The 26,608-nt window shown below is 44.5% G+C and overlaps 1 long non-coding RNA gene across 1 annotated transcript; it reads left to right on the plus strand.

Annotated features, from left to right (window-relative positions):
- Window positions 1-1,632: 1,632 nt before the first annotated feature.
- On the plus strand, window positions 1,633-26,608 carry LOC149456649 (uncharacterized). Its single transcript, XR_016313828.1, has 2 exons — window positions 1,633-1,812; window positions 25,865-26,608. It is a non-coding gene; the product is annotated as an uncharacterized LOC149456649 (long non-coding RNA).

The raw sequence follows: 26,608 nt of genomic DNA on the forward strand, positions 1-26,608 counted from the left end.
AGCACTGACATTATCCAGAGGACACGGACTGCCCTGCCTATCAGTTACAGCCTGGCCTATCAGTTACGGCATCTACATCTGCTCTGCGTCAAAAAAAAAAAAAAAATTGGCTCAATGTATAAACCTACTAAATTACACACAAGACAGCACTCAGCAGATCCGTGGTCAATACCTCTGTTGTATGGCACATCAATCCACAGGCTGTTCTATAAACAACAAGGACCTCCTCTACAGAGCAAACCACACAGCCATAAAATGTGACAGCTCTAGACCAGCCTTTCTCAACCAGGGTGCCCAGGCACTGTGGGGTGCCTTGAGGATTCTTCAGGGGTGCCTTGGCATAATGTCTAAAAATTGCCCAAAAATTGAATACAAGCCAGCGGGTGGAACAAGCCTTCTTTTTAGTTACACAAAGTCTCAAGTTTTCATTGTGCACCATTTACAACCTTCTAGCCGCCGGTGTCCTGACAACCAATGACATCAGTTAATAAGGAGGATGTCAGCTGCCTGTACAGCATCCTAGTTCCCTTCCCTGCCCTTCTCCATCAGTGCTGGGGTCACATTACTCAGCGATGGAGAAAAACTGAGGGAGAAGAGAAACATTGGAATACTAGTCAGTACCAGTGTGCAAAAGTGTGTTTGCTTTGGAAGAATAAATCACCTCTAACATTGGGAGTCCTACATACGTGGGAGTTGATGCGTTATATAAACCTATTCAAATAGTTTTTCACATTTTAGAATGGGGTGCTCTTTTAAAATTATGGATAGTCCCGAGGCACTCTTTAAAATTATGGACAGTCTTGGGACACCCCATTCTAAAACGGGGTGCCTCAAGACTGTCCATAATTTTAAAGGGTGCCTCGGGACTGTCCCATAATTTTAAAGGGTGCCTTGATTGAAAAAAGGTTGAGAAACACTGCTCTAGACAACAATAAAATGATGGAGAGAGGATAAAAAAAATGCAAAATCTGACTTCCATATAAAGCCCTCCTGGTTAGTGCATGATGGGAGTGGGACTTACCAAATGCAAGATACAGCAAGAAAACCTCCCTGGCATGTGCTCTACTAATCGGCAGAGGCCTTCATTTTGGAAGGCTGCTTTAAGGTAAACTCCCTATACCAGACAAAACCTACCAATACCTAGACCAAGTGATCCAGTGCCCCACAATTTTATTCCTCTAATGGCAAGAAAGGCCCCTGAATCTAGACTCAAAGTGGTTGTAAACCCTCACATATACCCAGTGGAGTAACTGGACTCAGGCAATACATAGAAATGAGATACATTTATCTACATAATGTGTACCTGTATACCTGCAGTCTTCTCTCCTCTACAACCAAAGTGCTGAATTTATACGTACAGTGGATATAAAAAGTCTACACACCCCTGTTAAAATGTCAGGTTTCTGTGATGTAAAAAAAATGAGACAAATAATTTCAGAACTTTTCCCACCTTTATTGTAACCAATATACTCTGCAACTCAGTTGAACAACAAACAAATCTTTTAGGTGGAGGGAAGTAAAAGTAAAATAATATGGTTGCAGGGGCGTGGCTTGGAGATTGAGCGGCATGGCAGCACACTGAGTGAGCTCTAGGGAGAAGTCAGCTTTTGAGCCATTTAAGCATTACACAGCAGGACGATCATGGGCAGGATTGTTAAGCCCACTTCACAAATCACTCAACACCACTCGCATTCCGGATCTACAGCAGGACAGATCCTGGATCATTTCCAGAATAGAGGCACACAGAGGAGCGGCCCTGGTGGGAGCAAGATGGTTCACAGTGAGGAGTCTCTGCCAACATCTGAGGATAGGGTAAGAGAGGACACTCGCACCCGATCCACCATTCACATATTCGGAGATGACACAGATTGCTGCAGATCTGAAGAGATCGTTCACAGCTGCCATAACCGATTTGAAGGAAGATCTCCTATCTCTCTCTGAGCAATTAATAACTGTGAAACATGCCACACACCTGATTAATGTGAATTGCCACCTAGAAGATCTAGATCAGTGTTTTTCATCCTTTTTTCAGTCAAGGCACCCTTTAAAATTATGGACAGTCCCGAGGCACCCTTTAAAATTATGGACAGTCCCGAGGCACCCTTTAAAATTATGGACAGTCCCGAGGCACCCTTTAAAATTACAGACAGTCCCGAGGCACCCCATTCTAAAATGTGAAACTATTCTAATAGTTTTATATAACGCAGCAACATCCAGACATGTAGGACACCCAACATTAGAGGGGATTTACTCTTTCAAAGCAAATACACTTCTGCACACTGGTACTGACTAGTATACCAATGTTTTCCTTCTCTGTTTTTCTCCAGCACTGACAGAGAGAGGCAGAGGAGGATCAAACTAGGATGCTATGCAGGCTGCTCACAACCACCTTATTAACTGATGATGTCATTGGTTGTCAGGACGCCGATGACTAGAAGGTCGTAATGGTGCACTATGAAAACCTGTGGCTTTGTGTAACTAAAAGGCAGGCTTGTTCCACCCGTTGGCTTGTATACAAGTTTTGGGCAATTTTTGGACATTTTGCCAAGGCACCCTTGAAGAAACCTCAAGGCAGCCCCGGGTGCCTGGTCACCCTGGTTGAGAGGCTGATCTAGATAACAGAGGGAGACTGCATAACATCAGAGTCAGAGGCGTCCCTGAATCTGTGTCTGCTGAACAGCTCATGTCAGCCTTACAATCCATCTTCAATAATCTGTTAGAGTGTCCTGCGGACACTGTCGTTGATTTTGAGAGAGCACACAGAGTCCTTAGGCAAAGAGGGACGGATGGCTTCCCTCCCAGAGACATTATTTGCTGTGTTGCCAATTTCACAAAATGAGCCAACAAAATCAACGCATTACTTTTAACAGTGATGAACTTGCCCTCTTTCAGGATCTCTCCCCTATTACGCTGAAACATAGAAGAGCATTACGCCCCCTACTGGCCGTTATGCAAGGGGAGAGGATTCTTTACAGATGGCGGTTTCCTTTTGCCTTACAAACGACTCTGAATGGCAAACACTATCTGCCCAGACTGCCTGCTGACCTTCGGGGTTTCTGTGACGACCTCCAACTTCCGCATGTCGAACTTCCTGAATGGTATGAGGAATTTTGACTTCCATCAGCAGTGCCTGCCACTTCAAGCACGCCTCCGCAAACCCCTTCCAAAGCACAGTTCAGGAAGACCAGGCACCAGAAGCAGGCCGGTCCGGGCTCCAGTTTATCCTCACCGAAGTCCAAACAACGCAGAGCTAGAGAGGATTTAGATGATACCTGACTGTGCTTAGTCAATCTTTGTCCTCTCTTCTCTTTTGAAGACCTTACTGTCCTCTTCCAGAAAGATGAGGAGTTGGGGGTTCCCGTGTTCGGGGGGGTGGTCTTTCATGCGGCTAACCTCCAGATCTGGCCTCCCTGGATGCGTGTTTGTCCTAGCTTCCTGTGTTACTGCCCAATATTGGTAGCCTGATTATAGGTAGTCTGTTTAATCAGCCAGGTGCAGCTATTTTATATTGCTTACGTCCTGATGGCCGGGCTGCTATCTATAAATGGCCATCAGGGCCCATATGGTCTAATAGTTTTGTGCCCATTGGCTTTTTGTTTGAAATTGTTGCACTTATATAAGGGTTATTTCTACTGATTGCAAATGCTTCTTGGATATATGCTGACCCCTGTGATATAGTTCTTGCAAATACCTGAAACATGCATTTAATATTTGTGTTGTTGACTCTGGACTCAGATCTCCCTTCATGTTTTGACATCTGTTTAATATCATCGTTGCCGTCTTTAGGGTGTATCATACAATAGGCACTATTTTTCCTTAGTGACTGATGGCTTTGCCTGTGCGATAGTCCCTCCCATTAGCCCCGCAATTTGGCACACTACCACTTTGTGTTGCACATTACAACATTTAACATTCCTGCTTACTTCTGCTGATACTTATTTAACCTTGCGATAACAGTACTTTATCCCTACACCATTTTTCTCTTGCTTTTATTGGTTTGCAGTATCCTATAGGTTAGTGATAAACAAGATATTTATTTCTCTCTGCATGTTTGTTTGGAGTAGGCCCACTCCTGCATTCCTTATGGTTTCTTCTTGTCATCTCCCCCCCCCCTTTATTTTTTTTGTTTTCTTCTCTTTTTTTTTCACTGGCATGTGTCGCAAACGTGCGCACCAGAGACTGACGCAATCCTCCATTTTGTTAAGAATCTCCATGTTGTCCCTCATTTTTCCCCCTTTCCTCTCTGTTAATCAACAGGGACATATGTGTGTTGGAAGGGTCACAGGCAGGCTAGAGCACGGTAGGGAGCCCAGAGCTATAAAACATCTCTCTGAGCAAGGTGCCTGGCTGTCTAAGCGACCTCTGCCATTTAACACCTCGTAAAGAGATAACGGAGCCTTCCCAATACCTAAACGGGGCATTGGTCCTTGACTTCAGAGATACCCCCTGCTGGGGAACTACAAATTGGGCTGTCAGGCCTAAGAGAGTGAGTTGAAGACATCTCCCATTTTAACATCAGTACCACCTGGGGCGACCCGTGCCCTTTCGCTCTGAAACTTGGATCTGCTAACCCAGGACTTTGGCAAGTACCTTAACCCTTTAACCTCTCTGTGATATCTCTTTGCTGTACTGTTGGTCTCTGTATATTTATATATATATATCTTAGTTACCGTATGTTTCGCTCCATAAGACGAACCTGACCATAAGACGCACCTAGGTTTTAGAGGCGAAAAACAAGAAAAAAAAATATTCTGAACCAATGGACTGCAGACATAGTACAGGGAATGACCAGAGACTGCGGACACAGTACAGGAGATGACCAGAGACTGCGGACACAGTACAGGAGATGACCAGAGACTGCGGACACAGTACAGGAGATGACCAGAGACTGCGGACACAGTACAGGAGATGACCAGAGACTGCGGACACAGTACAGGAGATGACCAGAGACTGCGGACACAGTACAGGGAATGACCAGAGACTGCGGACACAGTACAGGGGATGACCAGAGACTGCAGACACAGTACAGGGGATGACCAGAGACTGCGGACACAGTACAGCAGATGACCAGAGACTGCGGACACAGTACAGGAGATGACCAGAGACTGCGGACACAGTACAGGAGATGACCAGAGACTGCGGACACAGTACAAGAGATGACCAGAGACTGCGGACACAGTACAGGAGATGACCAGAGACTGGACATAGTACAGGGGATGACCAGAGACTGCAGACACAGTACAAGAGATGACCAGAGACTGGACATAGTACAGGGAAAATACCAGGGACACAGTACAGATGACCAGAGACTGCAGACAGTGCAGGGAATAACCAGAGACTGCAGACAGTGCAGGGGATGACCAAAGACTGCAGACAGTGCAGGGGATGGCCAGAGACTGCTGACCTTTAGGGAGGGAGGGGGAGTGGGTACCTGAATTTGACAGGTACCCGCTCCCACTTCCGCGGTGTTGTCTTTCTCTCTTCTTCCCGCGCCGGCTTCTGTGACAGCCGGGTGCCCACTGCGCATGCGCGACAAGCGCTGCGCTTTGTCAATGGCCCGGCGCCTTCTGGGACCTGTCATGTGTCCCAGAAAACACTGGACCATTCACAAAGCGCAGCGCATGCGCAGTGGGCACCCGGCTGTCACAGAAGCCAGCGCGGGAAGACTGTGCAGCGCAGGAGCGAGGAACAGGTAAGGCCTTGCAGGAGAGAACAGCTGAGCAGCCGGCCCGGTATTCTGACATGGTGGAGGCAGAAATACCGGACCGGTCGCTTTATATTCGCTCCATAAGACGCACTGACATTTTCCCCCCTTTTTTTTGGGGAAAAAAGTGCGTCTTATGGAGCGAAAAATACGGTACATCTTTTTCTGTAAATATTTTTATTGCACCTGTTTGGCCTTTTAGTAATAAATCTTTCCCTCCTAAAGTGTTGAACTGTTTCTGTAGCACTTTATTGCAATTTACGAATTTCTGCCTCTAAAGAGAACGCTACTGTGTTTGTTTAACCCTCCGTATAACCGTGTTATACAGACGATTACCTCAACCATTCTAGTGGTATTGCTGATATCGCCAAGTTTCCTTTTTCTCTGTACAAAAAGGAGGTGGTGGCAGTATGAAGGGTTAATTGCGTAATTAACCTGACCCAGTAACAATCGATTCAGGGTGCCGGTGCATCGATTGTGGTCCAATTAGCTGGAAAATCCTTGTGCAGGGTGCAGCTGAGTGTGGCATTGTTACGCACGTGACATCGCGGTTTTAGATCGGCTAGTCGTTCGGTCACGAGTTTGGGGAGAAGGTCTGGGGTCTGACGCCGCGATCGTGACAGCATGGCCTACTCAAATATAGGAAACAAGCCCCTGCTTATCCCTTACAATGTCAGGAGCTTAAATGTTCCGAGAAGCGATCCCAACTGTTATGTGAACTTGACAAAGTCAAGCCTTCCATAGTGTTTCTGCAGGAAACGCATTTTAAAACTGGTCAGATACCGAAGTTGTCAAGTAAATACTTTACAAAAGCATACCATTCTACTAATGTCTTGGCTAAGACTAAGGGGGTCACCATATTGCTCAGTAATTAGGCACAGATTTTGATCACAGACCAATCAACTGACCCGGAGGGTAGATACGTCTTCTTAAACGGCTCATGGGCAGGTACGCCGATCCCCTTGACCAATGTCTACTTCCCCAACTCAGCCCACATCTCCTTTTGTCAGCAAATTGTTGATGAGCTTAAAGGGTTCACGTCTGATTGCTTAACTCTAGGGGGAGACCAACATTCCTCTTGACCCTGCTTTAGACACGTCTACCAGGACAACTTGCATTGCATATAAAAATCTTACAAAAGATTAAGCTACTCCTGAGATCTTTGCAGCTTATAAACGTTTAACCCCACTGGCCGTGATTACACGTGCTACTCTCCATTGCACAATCGTTATGCTAGGATTGGTTATCTTTTTATCTCACAGAGAGACCTCCCGCAGCTGCTTGACGCTAAGATTGCGATCCAATCCTTGTCAGACCATGCCCCAATAACGCTTAGTTTGACTCTCCCTGGCCGGGTAGCTAAGACGTTTAACTGGAGACTTAACCCTGCCTTGTTGACTAATGCGTTGTTCGCACAGTACTTATTAAATGGGGCGCTAGACGGAAACGGGAACAGAAGAATTGCGGAAATTTCCGCAAACATCGCAAAACTTGAATCCCAGCATAAACTATCCCTTGCAAATTATATGGCGGCTGCACTTCAGAAGGCGCGGTTGGAATTACAGGCTATTCTAGACACTAATTACAAGCGTTCCTTATTCTTTCAAAAAACTAGTTTATTATGAGGGAGCAAATAAAGGTGGGCATTTCTTGGCCAGTGCCTTGCGTGAGGCTAAGCTAAATGAAAATATTCATGGGGTCAGGCACTCGAAAGGTACCCTAGAACATGATGGTAAAGTGATAGCTTCATTGTTCCATCAATATTACACCAACCTGTATAATTTGCTCCACTCACACCCCCAAAGATCTTAAAGGTGAAAAACTTGACTTAATTGAGGAAGCAAACTGCCCTCCCTAAACCGCTCAGATGTGAAATTGCTAGAATGCCCCATTGGGGAGGCGGAACTGGCTAATGCTATCAAAAGCTTAAAACCGGGGAAAAGCCCAGGCCCAGATGGGTTGACGTCACAGTATTATAAGACCTTTAGTTCTCTGCTCTCTACGCCTCTACTCCAGACCTTTAACTCTCCAACTACGTTTCAGCCAATACCCTCTTTCTCTTTTGCACATATTACTGTTACCCCCAATGCTGAATGCACTAGCTACAGACCTATTTCCCCACTCAACACTCACATAAAACTGCTTGCAAAAATTCTGGCTAACTGGCTTAGGCCTTGTCTCTCTATCATTGGCCCAGAACAAGTCGGTTTCATGCCGGGTAGGGAAGCACGTGACAATATTGTCAAGATCCTTAACCTAATCTATAGGATGCATGTTGAGGGCCTTCTGCTGATGCGGAGAAGGCCTTTGATCGTGTGTCTTGGGACTTGATCGTGTGTCTTGCCCGTGTGCTCATATCGGATTGGCACCTAACATGCTGAATTGGATCGCTGTACTGTATCAAAACCCCACGGCTAAGATCAAGGTCAATGGCACGCTCTCTGACACAATCACTATTAAGAATGGAAGTAGACAGGGTTGTCCACTTCCCTTCTCCCCTTCTGTTCATTCTCACCCTTGAACCCTTCATTTGGCTGGTTCAGCAAAATGAGGCGATTCATGGATTTCGCATTAACAATGAGACTTACAAAATGGCGGCATACGCGGATGACCCGTTATTTTCATATCCCAACCCCACATATCCGTTAACCTTTTGAGCTTATTCGTCCGCTACCATTTCCTCTCGAGTTTGAAACTTAACTACACTAAGTCAGAGGCCTTGAATTTAACTGTCCGCTCTTCATCCTTAGCCCTCATTAAGCAAAATTGCTCTTCCAAATGGGTCCCCCTAGCCCTTAAATATTTAGGTATTTGGCTTACTCCAAATTTGGCGGATTCGCACAAGCAAAACTTTGTCCCCTTATTACGCAAGATTTGGAACGATCTTAAAACCTAGCACGCAAAAACCTTCTTCTGGTTTTGCAGAGCAGGATCATCAAAATTAATATTCTTCCTCGGATACTGTACTCTATGAATGCTTTCCCTATTAGGCTCCCCTCCATCTTTCTTAAGCAATTACAGAGAGCCTTTGTGTGGGCCAATAAAAAACGGATTTAATTTCAACTAATCGCGCGCACTAAAAGTTCCAATGGTATTGGGTTGCCAGACTTTAAGCGCTTCCATACAGGGCACTTTTACCCCCTTCCTGCCCAGGCCATTTTTCAGGTTTCAGCGCTCTCACACTTTGAATGACAATTGCGTGGTCATATAACACTGTACCCAAACTAAAATTTTATTATTTTCTTCACACAACTAGAGCTTTCTTTTGGTGGTATTTAATCACCGCTGGGGTTTTTATTTTTTGCTAAATTAAAAAAAGACTGAAAATGTTGAAAAAAAAACATGTTTTTCTTTGTTTCTGTTATAAAAGTTTGCAAATAAATAATTGTTCTTCATAAATTTTAGGCCAAGATGTATTCTGCTATATGTCTTTGGTGAAAATAACTCAAATTGGGATGTATTATTTAGTTTGTAGGAAAGTTATAGAGTTCACAAACTATGGGATATATCTGAAAATTGATCAATCCTGAAGTACTGACGGCCAATCTAATTTCTTGAGGTCAAAGAATGTCAGAACAGTACAGATATCCCCCAAATTACCCCTTTTTGCAAAGTAGACAGTCCGACGTACTTCATAAGAGGCATGGCGAGTTTTTTGAAGTTGTAATTTTTTTGTCGTAATTTTTCGGAAAATGAAAAAATTAAAAAAATTATTTTCACAGTTTTTTTTTTTACATACTGTTACCAGTGCAGTACAGCATCATCATATAACTGGCATGGTGGAGATCAGGGACACTGATTGGTGACAGTACGAAAAAAAAAAATTGATAATTTTTTTTTATTTATTTTATTATTTTTATTTTTTTATTACGTTTTCTCTTTTTTAAGATTTTTTTTTCTTCATATTTCACTATGACCAAAGTAGTATAATGTTACCATAGTAACATTGCACTACTTTGTGGAAGTGATCAGTATTTTTTTTTTACACAATTTGCTTATAGCAAAGAATTACTTTGCTACAAGCAAGCATTTACCTGAATGAAATCGATTTATTCAGGGTCTTTTTTTTGTGCTTAGCTGTGATTTGGCCATGGCTAATCACATGACACAGCTGGGCTGTGATTGGCCCAGCTTGTGCATGTGATCGCTATGACCATTCACAGCTAGACACACTTGTATACAATGGATGGCATGAAAGGAAGCCATCCATTGTATACAACTGTCATGTGACCTGGTGTGATTGGTCACAGCAGGTCACATGGTATTGGAAACGGGGCCGGTACACAGATCTATCATCGGCCATGCCCGAGGTACATGGCCAGTGACAGATCATGCTGCAGAGCGGCCCTGCGGGCAGGCGCATTGCGCACACCTGATAGGACGCCCTGTGGCGTCCACCCGGAGGGACGAGGTGTTTTGCCGGCCGCCTTTGTGCTATTGGCCGGGCGGGAACCGGTTAAAAAGTATTATTATGCTACTCACATTACCAGAATCATAGACTGGAATCGTCATTCCATACATAAACACTGGGTTTCCCTTGAAAGCTCCTACTCTTCAGCTCTTTTAAGATTTTCACCATGTTTGTCAAAGTCTACCTACTCAAAGCATCTGATAGCTTATCCCTTAATTGGTGCAACTTTAGATGCGTATCATGATCTTGCAAAGGTTGAGGGTCTTGCTAGCGCTCCAGGCCCCCTCAACCCCATTGTTGATAATCCCAAGTTCCCCCTGGGTTGGAATGTGGAGTGATTCCTGTGCACGAGTTGGATCTTTCTCTATTGGCGACTCATTGTCTCAAGCGAGGGGGAGTTAGGTCCAAAGGAGAGCTTTAGGAGATATGTGGTCAGGTTTCTTTCCCATACTGGACTTATTTTCAAATACATAATTACTTGACTAACCAAAGGCGGAAGGCACCTGCATAGTGAGCCTGACATGAAGAGGCAGGCCTCCTGTACAACTCCGGCTCAAGGACCGCTGATGGTGAGACAGCAGCTGCAGGGCATGGTGGGGTACAAGTGCCTGTGATCAGTCCAGTAATAGGTGGTAAGCAGATGAGTTGTAGGTCGGAGGCAGGAAGCAGGGTTCTGATGCAGCCGTGCTGGATGGATGGATACCCGAGAGCAGCATACTGAGGATGCAGGGTCAGACGAGCCGGGTTCGGTATTGGTCAGGCAGATCAGGCTTTAAGCGGCAACATGAAGAGTAGTCGGGTTACAGGCCAGGTCAGCAGCGGAAGGTCAGACAGGAGCGGAGACAGAAGGGTAAATCCAAGGCAAGCCAGAGGTCAGGGCAGGTAGCGATCAAACGGAGGTCAGGAACAAGCTGGTTCGGTATCAGGAAACACAAACAGGGATAAGACCATACGACAACTATTGCAGCCAGTTTAAATAGCCCTTCTGGTGCCAGCATTAGTGACAGGTGCATGCCTGTATGTGCAAGTGCGCACCTATGTCCAAGCACCCACACATCTGTTTGGCTCGTAAGGACTCTGCACATGCGCATATTTGTGCGCCGCAGAACTTTACCTGCACTATGGGCAGGCCTTTCCTGACAGCAGCCTTCTCCAGACCTCTTACGACTCTAGAAATGCTATATCTGAAAGGGAAACCCATTGACAAATCCATCTCTTTGGCCTATTCTTGGCTTCAAAACAATCTGTCACCCACAACAATTTTTTCGGCTAGGTTGGGAATCAGCCTTTCGGGCAGAGTTCTCCGATGACCAATGGAGAAAAACCTGCATTTTTGCTCACAAATGCTCCATCAGCACCAGGACTCAAGAAAATTCCTACAAATTATTAACGCGTTCTTACGCTATGCCAGACAGGTTAAAGAGGTGGTTTCCCCAGATGTCAGGCTTATGTTGGCGTTGTGAGTCAGCTGAGGGCTCCTTGTTCCATGTTTGGCAGCAATGTCCACGGCTTAAGCCATTCTGGGAAGAAGTTTGAGAGTTGATCTACTCTATTACGGAGACTGCATTGCCCTTAACTCCTGAATGTTGCCTCCTCCATATTTCTGAGTACTCGTTGAGATTGTACAAGAGATCCTTGGTGTAGCACCTTTTGAATGCTGCCAAGTCCTTAAATCCCAGACATTGGAAGACCACTCATACCCCTTCGATTCAAGACTAGATAAGAGAGGTTAATGTTATTCAGGAATTGGAACGGACACTGACTATGACTGATGACATGGTTCCCAGGTTTCACAATTGTGGTCCAGTTGGTATGCTTTCACTTTTTCGGAAAGATATAAAAGGGGCAGATGGGTGAATAGCTCTTTTTCTCTTTTGGACGTGTGGGTCATGCTGGTGAATTCTGGACATCTTTTGCGGAGATGGATCTGTCCTTACTTATGCTATTTTCTTGCTTTCTTTCCTATCTTTCATTTTCCTCTGTTCTTACTTTTCTTTCTATCAGACTTGATGATTGTACCTGCAAATTGTAATGTTTTATTATGTGAATGCTTCCTAATGTTTTGATTATACTACTGAGTTTGCTCCAAAACTAATTTGTAAACTGTGTACTACATGATATGATAATATAGTATGCTTTCTTGTAGCTCATTCTTGTTCATATGTTCTTCTTTTACTTTCTGAAAAAAAGCCAAATTGTTTAAAAAAAATATATGATTACATAAGTGTACTCACCCTTAAACTAATACTTTGTTGAAGCACCTTTTGATTTTATTACAGCATGGGTATGAGTCTATCAGCATGGGACATCTTGACTTGGCAATATTTGCCCACTCTTCTTTGCAAAAACACTCCAAATCTGTGAGATTGCGAGGGCATCTCCTTTGCACAGCCCTCTTCTGATCACCCCACAGATTTGTGATCGGATTCAGGTCTGGGCTTTGGCTTGGCCATTCCAAAGCTATAATCTTCTTCTGGTGAAGCCATTCCTTTGTTGATTTGGATGTATGCTTTGGGTTGTTGTCATGCCTAAAAATGAAGTTCCTCTTCATGTTCAGCTTTCTAGCAGAAGCATGAAGGTTTTGTGCCAATATTGACAGGTATTTGGAACTGTTCATAATTCCCTCTACCTTGACTAAGGCCCCAGTTCCAGCTGAAGAAAAATAGCCCCAAAGCATGATGTTGCCACCACCATGCTTCACTGTGGGTATGGTGTTCTTTTGGTGATGTGCAGTGTTGTTCTTGCGGCAAACATATCTTTTGGATTTATGGCCAGAAAGTTCAACCTTGGTTTCATCAGACCAGAACACATTTTCCCACATTCTTTTGGGAGACTTCAAATCTATTTTTGCTAAATTTAGTGGGGCTTGGATGTTTTTCTTCGTAAGAAAAGGTTTCGGTCTTGCCACTCTACCCCATAGCTCAGACATATGAAGAATACAGGAGATTGTTGTCACATGTACCACACAGCCAGTACTTGCCAGATATTCCTACAGCTCCTTTAAAGCGGAGTTCCACTCACTCTGTAAAAAAATAAAAGTCACTCACCTGTCCCACGATCCGGTGTTGCCCCTGCTGCAGCCCGTTTCAATGGCTGTCCTGTATTCCAGGAGCCGGCATCTTCAGTGTGGGTATCTGGCTGTGACAGCTTGTGGCTTCACAGCCAGGTGCCCACTGCGCATGCGTGAGCAGCGCTGCGCTTCCTGAATGGCCCCGTCATCTTTTGGGACCTGTCACGTGTCCCACAAGACTTCGGGGAGGGAGGGTAGGAGGACAACTTCCGTTTCCGATCGCCTAGACGATCACAGCGGAAGTGGGAGCGGGTACCTGTCAAATTCGAGTACCTGTTTCCCTCCCCAAAGGTGCCAATCCTTAATGGCGAGCGGGGGACCAATCTTTAAAGCGAAATGTCCCCTTTTGGGTGGAACTCCATTTTAATGTTGCTGTAGGGCTCTTGGCAGCCTCCCAGACCAGTTTTCTTCTCATCTGTTCATCATTTTGGAGGGACGTCCAGTTCTTGGTAATGTCACTGTTGCGCCATATTTTCTCCACTTGATGATGACTATCTTCACTGTGTTCCATGGTAGATCTAGTGCCTTGGAAATTCTTTTGTACCCTTCTGCTGACTGATACCTTTTAACAATGAGGTCCCGCTGAAGCTTTGGAAGCGCTCTGTGGACCATGGCTTTTGCTGTAGGATGCGACTAAGAAAATGTCAGGAAAGACCTACTAGAACAGCTGAACTTTATTTGTGGTTAATCAGAGGTACTTTAAATGATGGCAGGTGTGTACTGACTCCTATTTAACATGATTTTGAATGTGATTGCTTAATTCTGAACACAGCTACTTCCCCAGTTATAAGAGAATGTGCACACTTATGCAACCAAATTGTTTAGTGTTTAATGTTTTACCCCCCCCCCCCCCCCTAAAAGATTTCAGTTTTTTTTTCAATTGAGTTGTTCAGTTTATAGATCGCGTTAAAGGTGGACAAAGTTCTGAAATTATTTATCTTTATCACAGAAACCTGACATTTTAACTGGGGTGTGTAGACTTTTTATATCCACTGTACATCTTTTTAGCTATCTGTAAGGGAAGAGTCTTCTTAATAGCCATAAACATAAGAAGCATTCGACTCACTGACCATCACACTTACTGTATGTACCATGTACTGTAGATATAGTAATTATTAACCAGGGTTCTCTGAGACCTTAATGGTACATCAAGGTTTTCTTGGTGTTAATGTTGAAAAAGGCTGCTGGGGACTGAACAAGTAAGATGAGCTGGGGACAAAGCCCAGCTACGGAGTAGATTTAATTTTTACTCTGCTTTTTGTTCTGTGTAGATGGCTGACCCACTTGTTAAATCCTTGTTTCAAATATTCCTATATTCTGCAAGGCCCTATTTATAGCTCCTGAAATGCAATTAGTATGGCCCATGGTTCCAGCACTACCATTTCTCTGCTGCCAATACAGTGGGAAATTGTACAACTGAGACTTGTGGCAGATAATGTAGTCCCCTCCGAAAGCACTGTGAAAGGCCTGCTAAATCTTACAGACGTGTTTTGTAAATGTAGATTGAGGGAACTTTCTAATACAGTTACATTCCCGGACAGCAAAAGCTGATAACTCACTGATATTACCTCTAGCCTAGAGTTGCCTTCAAACCACAGGATGTCTGCCCTTGTCCAGATGACCTGCTGCATAAAAAAGAAAAAGACTTTCAGTTAAAGCAGTTCATAAATAACCAGAGAGGCAAAATCTACTGTAAAAATTTAAGACCATGAAGCGCTGGCTAAAAGCCTATATAAACCCCACTTAATCACCCATAATCCGGCCTTAAAATAGCTTTCAGAGATCCGGGATAATCCTGAAATACGCAGCAGGGCCCAAACAAGCAAAGTAAAAATTCCCTTTCAGACAGACCAATACCCCCAGAGAGCGACAAAGAAGACTTTGTGAGCATTGCTCATCACTGATTATTGCAACCAATTACACTTCTGTGTCACGACTGGATATCCAGAACAGAGATCACACACGCACACACACGGACTGAAAGCAAGAGTTGAAACTCCTTATGGAAAAAAAAGAATGCCCTATAAAATGGCCATAGCATGAAATAAAGAAGGATTCAACCTTTTTGGTTCTGGCTGCTACAAGTGAAAGCAATAAGTCAATACTTTCCAGAACATTGCGATGTGTGCAATTTAGGAAGCGTTCAGAGATCACTTTTAGGGCTCATTCACACCATTTCTGTTGAGTGGCATTGATCACTATAGATCAATGCAGTATAAATACAAGGGGGCATAGAAAACCAATTTATCTATGTGCCCTGTTCACATCATACATGTACGGTGGTGTGTGTGATATACAAATGGAGACATGTACAGTATGCATGTTTATGCAGCGCTGCTCAGCTCACATCACCCATAGAGTTGAATGAAATGTCATTTTGTGACCCTTCAATGAAGTTAAGTAAAAATTAAAAAGAAACTGTAATGTGTTGTAACAATGCACCGCCCCTATACAACACACACACCAGTACACATTTGTTGGTATGAAAGAGCCCTTAGAATTTAATGCAGTCCATTGCAACCAGGGCTGCTTATTGAAACCACGGGGCCCAATACAGCCAACCTGATAGGACCCCCAAAAAAAAACCCCATAAAAACAAAACAGTTTACTTCAGTTATGAATGACCACAGCAAGTGATTGGTACTGATCACTCATTGTGTTAATTTAACCTCTTGGCACTGGCCGAACGCAAATGTGTCGCCGCCTGGCATCTGGGCCTAGACGCCGAGCGGCTGCACGTTTGCTTTCTATTAAAAAAGAAACATGTGCTGAGAGCGTGCGCCCAGCACACATGTCTGGTACTCACGGAAAGGTCCCGATCTCCTCTTTCGATCGGGACATTTCCCGATCATGTGACCAGCGTGTCACGGCAGTCTCATGACCCTAAACCCCACCCCGCCTCCCGGCTTCTGAAACCCTTAAAGGGCCAGGAGGCACCAGCGCCAACGGGTTAAGAAAGGAAGGGGATGGTAAATATTTACCAGACCTTTCCCCCCACTCTCTATCCTGAATGATATTATGTGATTGCTGCTGCCGGTGGGAAGGAGGAGAAGGGATGCCAACAGCACTGTGTGGGGTGGGGGCATATAGGGGGAAACGTGGTTAAGAGGGTGAATGGGTGCAGCGGGGGGGGGGGCAATAACTGGAACTGATCCTCCGTATGGTTCTCTCTGCAGCAGCTGAAAGCCAGATGGAGGGAGAGGAAAAGAAGCCAGCTTTCAGCTGCTGCAGAGAGAGCCATTCAGGGGGACGGTTCTAGTAACTGCCCCCTCCACTGTGCCGATCACCCTCCCTGCCCACATCAAATTCACTCTGCTGGTCTGGGCCCCATACAGGAGGACTGGTGGTACCCCCTTATCCATGGCCCTGATTGCAGCCATATATTAATACAATGCATCTGGAGAAGTGTGGCAGTACATGACATTGTACTGTGTAGTTTCAATCTTGGAGACATACTAAAAGGAAGGTGCTGGGAACCGGGGAACACTCTGCCTGGATTTTCACCAATTCAGAGCCTTTTTGAAGATGAGATTACAGGTAACAAGCAGAAACAAGGAAACCATGAAACCAGGCACAAAAGATGGACAGTCGCAGACGCACAGCAGGTAGGCTGTGTCCCTGAAGTCAGTTAAGATGGAAAATGTTCTTGTCTGACTCTATGCAGCTTTAAAAAAGCAATCAACAGAATTATTGATGGCATAAAGAAACGGAACAAATCTCATTAAATTCAGTTGTTCAGTCTTCAGTTCCAGGACAGACGCAGAAGTGTGAACCGGCAGCTGTCTTCGGTATTAAACTAAGGCAATCACATTCTGTACGGTAGATTTGGATTCAAAGTCAGATGAAAGCATCACTTTGCCCTTTGAAAATGCCTTTTTTATGGAGAAAGTTTGAGTGCAGCAGACTAGCTTAGAATTTCACACTCTCCTTTGGATGTGAAGTGCATTTACTTGAACCCAGCGCAGACATTTCAAATGATTCGCCGTCTGTGTCTATCACACAATCCTCCTGCCCAGCACAGCAACGAGTAACCAATTAGGGGGGGAAATAAAATATCAGATGAAGAGGTTAAACGTCATGAGAAAACCAATTCTCTATAAAGGGGAAGAAGCAACCACAAGGGACGGCGCTGAGCTTTTGAAGTGGAAGGTCTGAGAAATTTTAGAAGAAATCAGCAGCATGGTAAGAGAGCCAGGGCTTCTGTGCTCAAATCTGTTTTGGCGTGAGATACAAAGACTGGAACTTTGTTATATGTAACAAAGTTGGCCTTGGTTTTTCTAAGGCCTAACTTTGGCCAAAACTTGGTGACACCAGAACAAGGAATGAAAGGGTGTGGGTGCCACCGGGACAGAAGATAGAGACTATAAAAACCCTGATAGATGATCGAACCCAGGGGTCTCAAATTTTCTAAACAAAGGGCTAGTTTACTGTCCTTCAGACCTTAGAGGGCAAGACATTGGCCAGTGGGAGTAGAAAATGGCCCAGTGTCAGCGGGAGTAAACAATGCATAAAGCTTGGTGGTAGAAAATAAATTGCACAGAACCTGTGGTCAGTAAGAGGAATAGTGCCCCATCATCAGTATTAGCAGAAGGAATAGTGCCCCATCATCAGTACTAGCAGAAGGAATAGTGCCCCATCATCAGTATTAGCAGAAGGAATAGTGCCCCATCATCAGTATTAGCAGAAGGAATAGTGTGCCCCATCATCAGTATTAGCAGAAGGAATAGTGCCCCATCATCAGTACTAGCAGAAGGAATAGTGCCCCATCATCAGTATTAGCAGAAGGAATAGTGCTCCATCAACAGTACTAGCAGAAGGAATAGTGTGCCCCATCATCAGTATTAGCAGAAGGAATAGTGCCCCATCATTGTCAGTGTGAGGATTAGTGCCCCATCGGTGGGGTCAGTGGGAGGAATAGTGCCCCATCATTGTCAGTGTGAGGATTAGTGCCCCATCGGTGGGGTCAGTTGGAAGAATAGTGCCCCATCATTGTCAGTGTGAGGATTAGTGCCCCATCATTGTCAGTGTGAGGATTAGTGCCCCATCGGTGGGGTCAGTGGGAGGAATAGTGCCCCATCATTGTCAGTGTGAGGATTAGTGCCCCATCGGTGGGGTCAGTGGGAAGAATAGTGCCCCATCATTGTCAGTGTGAGGATTAGTGCCCCATCATTGTCAGTGTGAGGATTAGTGCCCCATCGGTGGGGTCAGTGGTAGGAATAGTGCCCCACCAGTGGTAGGACTAGTGCCCCATCATCAGTATTAGCAGAAGGAATAGTGCCCCATCATCAGTATTAGCAGAAGGAATAGTGCCCCATCATCAGTATTAGCAGAAGGAATAGTGCTCCATCGGTGGGGTCAGTGGGAGGAATAGTGCCTCATCGGAGGGGTCAGTGGGAGGAATAGTGCCTCATCAGAGGGGTCAGTGGGAGGAATAGTGCCCCACCAGTGGTAGGAATAGAGCCCCATCAGTGGTGTCAGTGGGAGATATTCTGCTTTACTATTAGTGTCAGTAGAAGGAATGGTGGCTCAACATTGATGTCAGTGAGAGAAACAGTGCCCCAAGGCCAGATAAAGGCAACAAAGGTCTACATCTGGCCCACGGGTCTCAGTCTGGAGACCACTGATCTACACCCCCACCACCCCCACTAAATGAACCGTACTTTTGTTGCTGTCTTTGTCTCAATCAGTTATCCTATCAATTTTCCCCAGCCTGACACCCAGTGATCATATGGTAGAGTTGAGTTGTATCTGTGAAGCTTTCAATAGAAGCTTCCATTGTGCAACAGGTTGTATTTGCTTCCAAGGCTGTCACTTCATTACAAATTAGTTTTAAAAAGGTATTTAAAGTGTATCTAGCCTTAGATCTCTTTTCAGTACACAGTACTCCCGGCAGTGTGTTCATCCCCCATTCTGCCCAGAGGTCCAGTGACTCTTTTGTTCAGGCCTAACTCAAGGTCAGCATCAGATGCTGTACATCCCCATTGCTGAAAAGATGATTTTAGATTCTTGTCTGTGTATGCATATTGTCTCTCACAGATCAGCCCCCTGCTGCCACCACTAGACTTGTCAGTGGTTAACAATCTACAATGTTCATCAGTCCCAGTGAGTGATCCACTGGGGAGGGAATACTAATCATGTGTGACTGGCACATGATTGGTCTGATGCTGCTAGAAGATTGACTGATAAGCATCCTATTAGGCTCGGCTGATTGTTGTATCTATAATAGCTGAAGTCCTATTCTAGACACAGCTACTGTATATAAATTATGAGCAATTTAATCAGTGTGGGTTACAATTAATATTAGGGTTATGATAAGGGGGTATAGTTTGCATTTGCTGATTTCCTTCTTAAAATTGGCAGTGTCCTGGCTATCATGCTGATCCTCTGGTTTCAGTGCTTTGTGTGTCACTGAGCAGGAACCAGCATAAATAAAAGGAACTCTTAACCGATTGTCTAATCTGCATGTTTCTTCCAAGTCTGTGATTCAAAAAGTACAGGATCAGCATGACATCCTGGAACATTTTCAGCAGGTTTTCAGTGGTAGCAGCCCCCACAGTTCTCTTCGCACTCCGTTCTTTGTCTTGCTGGTACATGAAGCAGTCTGGAATCTTCTCAGAGTCTTCATAGGATGAGTCAGAGCCAACAGAGAATTTTAATGAGGACAATGTCTGCCTTGTTTTCATTCTGTGCCCAACAACACCTAAATGAATTTTGTGATCTCAAAGAATGCAGAGTCACAGGGCGGAGCCAACACACCCTTTACGCCTCAGGCGACATACAGATTTATTTATTCTCAGAAAGTGAGCTCTGTGTTTTAAATTTCCACTGTCCAGCAGGGTCTCCCAGGAGCAATGCGAGCAGAAGAGGTGCGGATGGGCAGAATTTACTTGATCTGAGTACAAACTGAACATTATCCAAGATCATTTGAGGACATTCACTTCTGAAAATTCAAAATATAGAAACCATGGCTTCCATAAACTGCACCGATGATGGCCAACTAGCCCAAAACAGCTGTATGGTGGAATAAATGGCTCAATCAGGCTGTATCTATACTATAAGACTAGACTCACACCAGCCATTCAGGGCAGTGCACATTGTAATGACAGAAATCCTGTGATTACTGCTGAGCAGCTTGGTGTGTCTGCCCACCCTGTTCACTATAATGACAGGTCAGTGGGGCCTACAGCTATTCACAGCTCCCTACACAGTCAGCTAATACCTGCAGTGATCACTGCTGGAGGCACTTTGTGTGTGTCCAGCAGCAATCCTCACAGGTAACTGCTGGCTGTGAAAGCAGTTGTGAATACCTGCAGCTGCTGGCCACCTGTCATTACAGTGAGTAGGGATGGCGGCTACACCTAGCTGCAGCATGGATCAGAAATTTTCTGCCACAATTCGTACCAGCCTAAATCGCTGTTGTGAATGTAGCCTACTGTGAACTTGGCAACAAAGGGGCATAAAGGAATGAGCCCTCTTTTTTGGATCTGTGATGGTAGGGAGTCCTGCAAATATCTTTTTTAAGAAAGCTTTACTATATTTATTGTTATTTATGTGGGCAACTTTTTGGTCCCTTTCAGCGCACCTCACCATAATGTCTAGTTCTTCTTTTGTGTTGATCCATAAGCCCTACTCCATAGAAGCCATGTTTGTTTGTTTGTTTGGTTTTCTTTTACCCTGCTCTGATGGACAACTGTCAATCAGCTTTTTGTATAAGATGAAATATAATATCTGTTCTTATCAATGTCCAGCAGAGGTGCTCCACCAGGGCTCTGAAGGCTAGTACAGAAATTGGGGCACCCATGGGCAGTTCGGGAACAAGAATAATTCCCCAGGAAAAATGAGAGGGACCTAGTTCCTCCTGATTTGAATGGGTCTACCTTGTATGGTTATCGCTGGGAAGGTAGAGTCCATGATGTCTGTGCCCCCTGGGAGTGGTCACCCCAGGGGATTCTCTTACTAACACTTGAGTGTGGGACCACACAATGTGAAAGGCACATGGTCACAGCACTAAATACTTTTTCTGTACTGCACCTTTATGGACTAGGCCTTTTGGCAACTTTTGCAACCAGGCCTCAGGGCCTAGCCATGCACGGCCACTATTTAATTTATTTTCTTTTCAAGTTTGTCACTTTTCACTTTTGCGTGTGTTTTTTTCACTGGATGGAGGGTGTGGGTCCTTGAGTCTAGGGGAAGGATGTGTGGGCATTAGGTTACATCCCCCTTAAAACCTGGGGGGGTCTCTCTTTAGAGGGAGTCCCTCACCTAGTACTCGGTCGGCTTTGGCTGACCATGAGGAGAGGGGTCCATAGTGGCTTGTCCCTGTCAGGACCCTTGCACCCTGGGGTTCAGGGTAAGGTCCTTCCCCTTTCAGGGTGTGCTTTTTGTCCTCCCCTTCCCCCCCCCAAGCTCCTACCCCTTTAGGTGTGGACAAAAAGCACACCCTAAAGTGCACTTTTTTGTGTTTGTTCCCAAGCACTTTTTTGTTCATTTACAGGTTTTTGTTTTCGCGCACCACTGCAGATTCAACTAGACCTATCACAGCTTGTTTTAGGCTAGTGGGAAACTGTCACATGAGAGCAGGCTGCTGACCCAATCAGTTGCGGCTGTGGAATTCCCCGCCGAGCAGCCGCACATAACAAAATGTAGGGGATGTTGATCTCATTGACCAAATTAGTCCATGTAGCCAAAATGTATTTACTGTATAAGTGCGGTCAATTTTATGCAGCACTTTACATGTGTATATCTATATTGTACATTCACATCGGTCCCTAACCCTCACGGAGCGTACAATCCAAGGTCCCTAACTCACATTCATACATACTAGGGACAATTTAGACAGGAACCAATTAACCTACCAGCATGTCTTTGGAGTGTGAGAGGAAACCAGAGTACCCAGAGGAAACCCACGCAGGCACAGGGAAAATATGAAAACTCCAGGTAGGGGGTGCCGTGGTTGGGATTCGAAGTAAGCACCCTAGTACTGCCAGGCAGAAAAGCTAACCATTTAGCCACTGTGCTGCCAAAATAAGTTAATGTCATCACCTGCATGCCCAGCCTTTTGTTACCTGCTGCGTGGGGAATTCCACGGCCACAGCTGATTGGGATGGCAGCCTGCAGTCATGTATACATAGTTGGTAAGGTCGAATAAAGACATCAGTCCGTTTTGTTCAACCTGAGTACATGTGCATGTGTTTATGTCACTACCATTTTCCATATCCCTGTACAATGCGTTCACGAAGAAACACATCTAAAAGTTTTTGAATTTATCTACACTCTCCGCTGACACCACCAACTATGGAAAAGGAAGGTCCACATCCTTACTGCTCCAACAGTAAAGAACCCCTTAGCCAGTTTAAGGTTGAACCGCCTCTCATCCAATTTAATTGTGTGGCTGTGTGTCTTCTTTCGAAACCTAAGATTAAATAATTTCTTCCCAATGCTCAGCATTCAATGATTTGTATATTGCAGTCATATCCCTTAAGACCCATCTCCCTGCTGCCATTTACCTCTAAACTCTTAGAACGCTTAGTCTACAATCGCCTGAGCTCCTACCTCACTGACAACAACCTTCTTGACCCTTTACAGTCTTGCTTTCGCTCACTACACTCCACTGAAACTGCCCTACTAAAACTCACTAATGATCTACTAACTGCTAAAACCAATGGCCACTACTCCGTATTCTTACTACTTGACCTCTCTGCGGCTTTTGATACGGTTGACCATCCCCTCCTCCTCAAAAAACTCCACTCTCTTGGTCTCAGAGACTCTGCTCTCTCTTGGTTCTCCTCCTACCTATCGCAGCGCCCCTTCAGCGTTAACTATAACGCTGCCTCCTCCTCTTCACTCCCTCTTTCTGTAGGGGTCACTCAAGGTTCTGTCCTTGGACCCCTTCTCTTCTCCATCTACACCTCCTCCCTTGGTCACTTGATAAACTCCCATGGCTTTAAGTACCATCTCTATGCTGATGACACACAAATCTATCTTTCTACCCCTCGCCTCACCCCTTCAGTCTCCTCTCGCATTACTAACCTACTAAGTGACATATCGGCATGGATGTCACTCCACTTCCTTAAACTCAATCTTTCCAAAACTGAGCTCTTAGTATTCCCCCCAGGCGGTGCCCCCTCCCCTGACGTCTCCATCAAGATCAATAACACAATCGTCAGTCCCTCCCCTCATGCCAGGGTACTATGTGTAATCCTAGACTCCCATCTGTCCTTTCAGCCCCAAATCCAATCACTGTCCAAATCTTGTAGACTTCACCTACACAACATCTCCAAGATACGCCCGTTCCTAACCTCGGAAACCACTGAGCAACTTATTCACTCCCTTGTTATATCTCGCCTTGACTATTGTAACTCCCTCCTCATTGGCCTACCTAATCGCAGGCTATCCCCTCTTCAGTCTATCATGAATGCTGCTGCCAGACTCATCCACCTTACTAACCATTCTGTATCTGCCAACTCTCTCTGCCAATCCCTCCACTGGCTTCCCATTGCCCAACGGATAAAATTCAAAACACTAACAATAACAATAACGTATAAAGCCATTTATAACTCTGCCCCAAATTACATCACTGATCTTGTCTCTAAATACCACCCAAACCGTACTCTCCGCTCCTCGCAAGACCTCCTACTCTCCAGCTCCCTTGTCTCCTCCTCCCATGCTCGTTTCCAGGACTTCTCCAGAGCTTCCTCCATCCTCTGGAACTCTCTACCCCAATTTATCAGACTATCGCCTACTCTGCTCACTTTTAGGCAATCTCTGAAAACATATCCCTTCAGGGAAGCCTATCCTACGCTCAGCTAATACTGGAATCTTCTACTCTTCCAATCAGTCCATCCCCCACAGTTACTACCTTTTGTACCACTAGCCCCTCCCTCCTAGATTGTAAGCTCCAAGGAGCAGGGCCCTCAAATCCCTCTTGTATTGAACTGTATTGTTGCTGTATTGTCTCCCTTTATATTGTAAAGCGCTGAACAAACTGTTGGCGCTATATAAATCCTGTATAATAATAATAATATCCCATTTAAGTGTTTCTTCTTCAGGGAGAAAAAGTTAAATGTTTTTAGTTCCACATAACTCAGGTCCTCCAGCCCCCTTATTAGCTTTGTTGCCCTTCTCTGGGCTCTCTCCAGTCTCTGCATATCCTTCCTGAGGATTGTGACCAGAATTAGACCGTATACTCAAGATGTATCTGAACCAGAGTTTTGTAAAGTGGTAAAATGATAGTTCTATCTCTCGAGTAAATCTTTTTAATGCATGCAAATAGTCTGCTAGCCTTTATTGCTGAAGCTTGTGACAGTTTCCATTCTTGGTGATCATACCAGTCAGGTGAAACGCATTAGGGGGGAGCAGTCATGGATGGGGACCATGTCGCATGCAGCTATACTATTGGTACACCAGTAAAAACCTTTTTTTCGGATTGGACAGTGGTGCGTGGTGCTTATTACAATTTATGAACAATATTTTAGAACCAGCACCCAGCTACTGCAGCATGAGATGAGAGGCACAAGCTTTTGAGCATTGCTTTATGTTCATAATTTGGGCCTAGGCTCTATGAAAAAATACAAAAAAACAGCTATTAATATTGCAGTGTAGAGGGCAGAGGCAGACAGAGCAAGTCATTTTGCAAAGTAAAGTTACACTTTAATACATTTCCTAGGATTGTCAGTGCCATCTAATCACAATAGTGCAGTATTTTTCCTGATTGAGGTATTTCAGGAAACAACACTTCATTATTACCAATGGATGGCACTGGCGATCACAGAAAATAAACATTAAGGCTAGATTCACATATGTGCAGGTGGTGCTGCTGAGGATCCGCACAAAAATCCGTGCATCTGCACAACCCGCACAGAAGAATGCTGACCCGCGGGTGGGTGCCATTAATCCTAATGGCACACCGCCTTCACTGGAAATCACAACCATACTGGGAACCGAGGTTCCTGTGCGGGCTGCGTTTTCAGAAGAAGTGCAGGGAATTCTTCCACGTGTGGCACAGGAGTCTATTCAAATGAATAGGTTCTCGTTCCCGTGCAGAACGTGGATATGTGAACCAGGGGTAAATGAGAATTAAAGTTCCTCTGTAAGAAACCGCGAGTAGGCAGTCTTTTACTATAGTAGAGACATACAAAAGGGGTTGTCTTACTAAAACGAGCAATATCTGGTGCAGCTTTGCGCAGAAACCAATCAGCATCCAGGTTTTTTTAATCAAAGCTTAATTGAACAAGCTGAAGTTAGAATCTGGTTGACTACCATGTACAGCTGCATCAGATTTTGCACTTTTTTTTTCAGTTTCAGTAAATAAGTATGCTTCTGTTTTAAGAAAGCTGTACTGTGAAAATTAAAAAAACTCAACTTCAAGTTGTCAGCCCAATTTTAACTTTCAGTTGGTGCAAAAATTCACTATATAGCAAGTTTATAGTGTTTTATCAATTTTAAAACACTGCCCATATTTCTATTCCCCTTGTAGCAATGTGATATCATTCTGGGACATTAGACCCAACCTCATTCCTGGTAGGAATAAAGAGGCGGATTATAAAGTACAGTTTATTTAATAGAGAACCTGAACACTTGACAGCAGACATGATCCATTTGCCCCTCTTATGAGTCATTAGAAGCGTCTTTTGGCTTTTAAGACCGCAGTCATTTCATTTTTTCCTTGGTGTCATTTCAGGGTAATCTTACATTAGAAAACTCGCTGTTATATTAACCCATCATCAGAGGAAGAGCAGCCGGCACAGGAGTTCCAGCAGAGACTTTATGGACAAATTTACTGACATCGACTTTTACTGTTTACTTTGAAGAAGCTACATAAAGCTAGAAGGGTGCTTCAAACACTGTACTCCGCAAGGCATGATCCAGTCACATTTTGTAATCTCGGTTCATATTATCAACTGCCTGGAGGAAAGAGAAAGCAAACGTAATATTTCAATTAATGATAAATCTCACTTTTGTGGAAGGGGCAGGGACACAAACTACTGCAGGGAAATCTCATCTTTGTGGGAGAGACAGAGACAATCAACAGGATATATATCTGATTTACCAACTTGTTAAATATTCTCTATATAGCCCTACAGAACAGACACAGTGCACAGTCCACATGTGTGTTTATCTCCTGCTTCACTGCTAACAAGAAACAGGAACTTTTTATTATAGAAAAAAAGACAGGAGATTAACCATAGAGACAGCTGCAAACTTATAAACACTGCCATCTACTGGTTGAGGAATATATCTCTACTGGATACTTATACTGATGTAGTGGTTGCACACTAAATACACGAACATTGTGTTCCAACACAACAAACACTTATTTTGATTTAAAAAAAAAAAAAAGACTTTCTTCTTGCCATGAGTAACAAAATGCCTACTTTGAACTCTCTTGTGTGATTTAAAGCCTATAAAAAGATCACATAATCTA

Source organism: Staurois parvus, unplaced genomic scaffold (genome assembly GCF_062004578.1).
Source record: "Staurois parvus isolate SC_StPar_1 unplaced genomic scaffold, SC_StPar_1.0 ptg000352l, whole genome shotgun sequence".
Classification (NCBI taxonomy): domain Eukaryota; kingdom Metazoa; phylum Chordata; class Amphibia; order Anura; family Ranidae; genus Staurois; species Staurois parvus.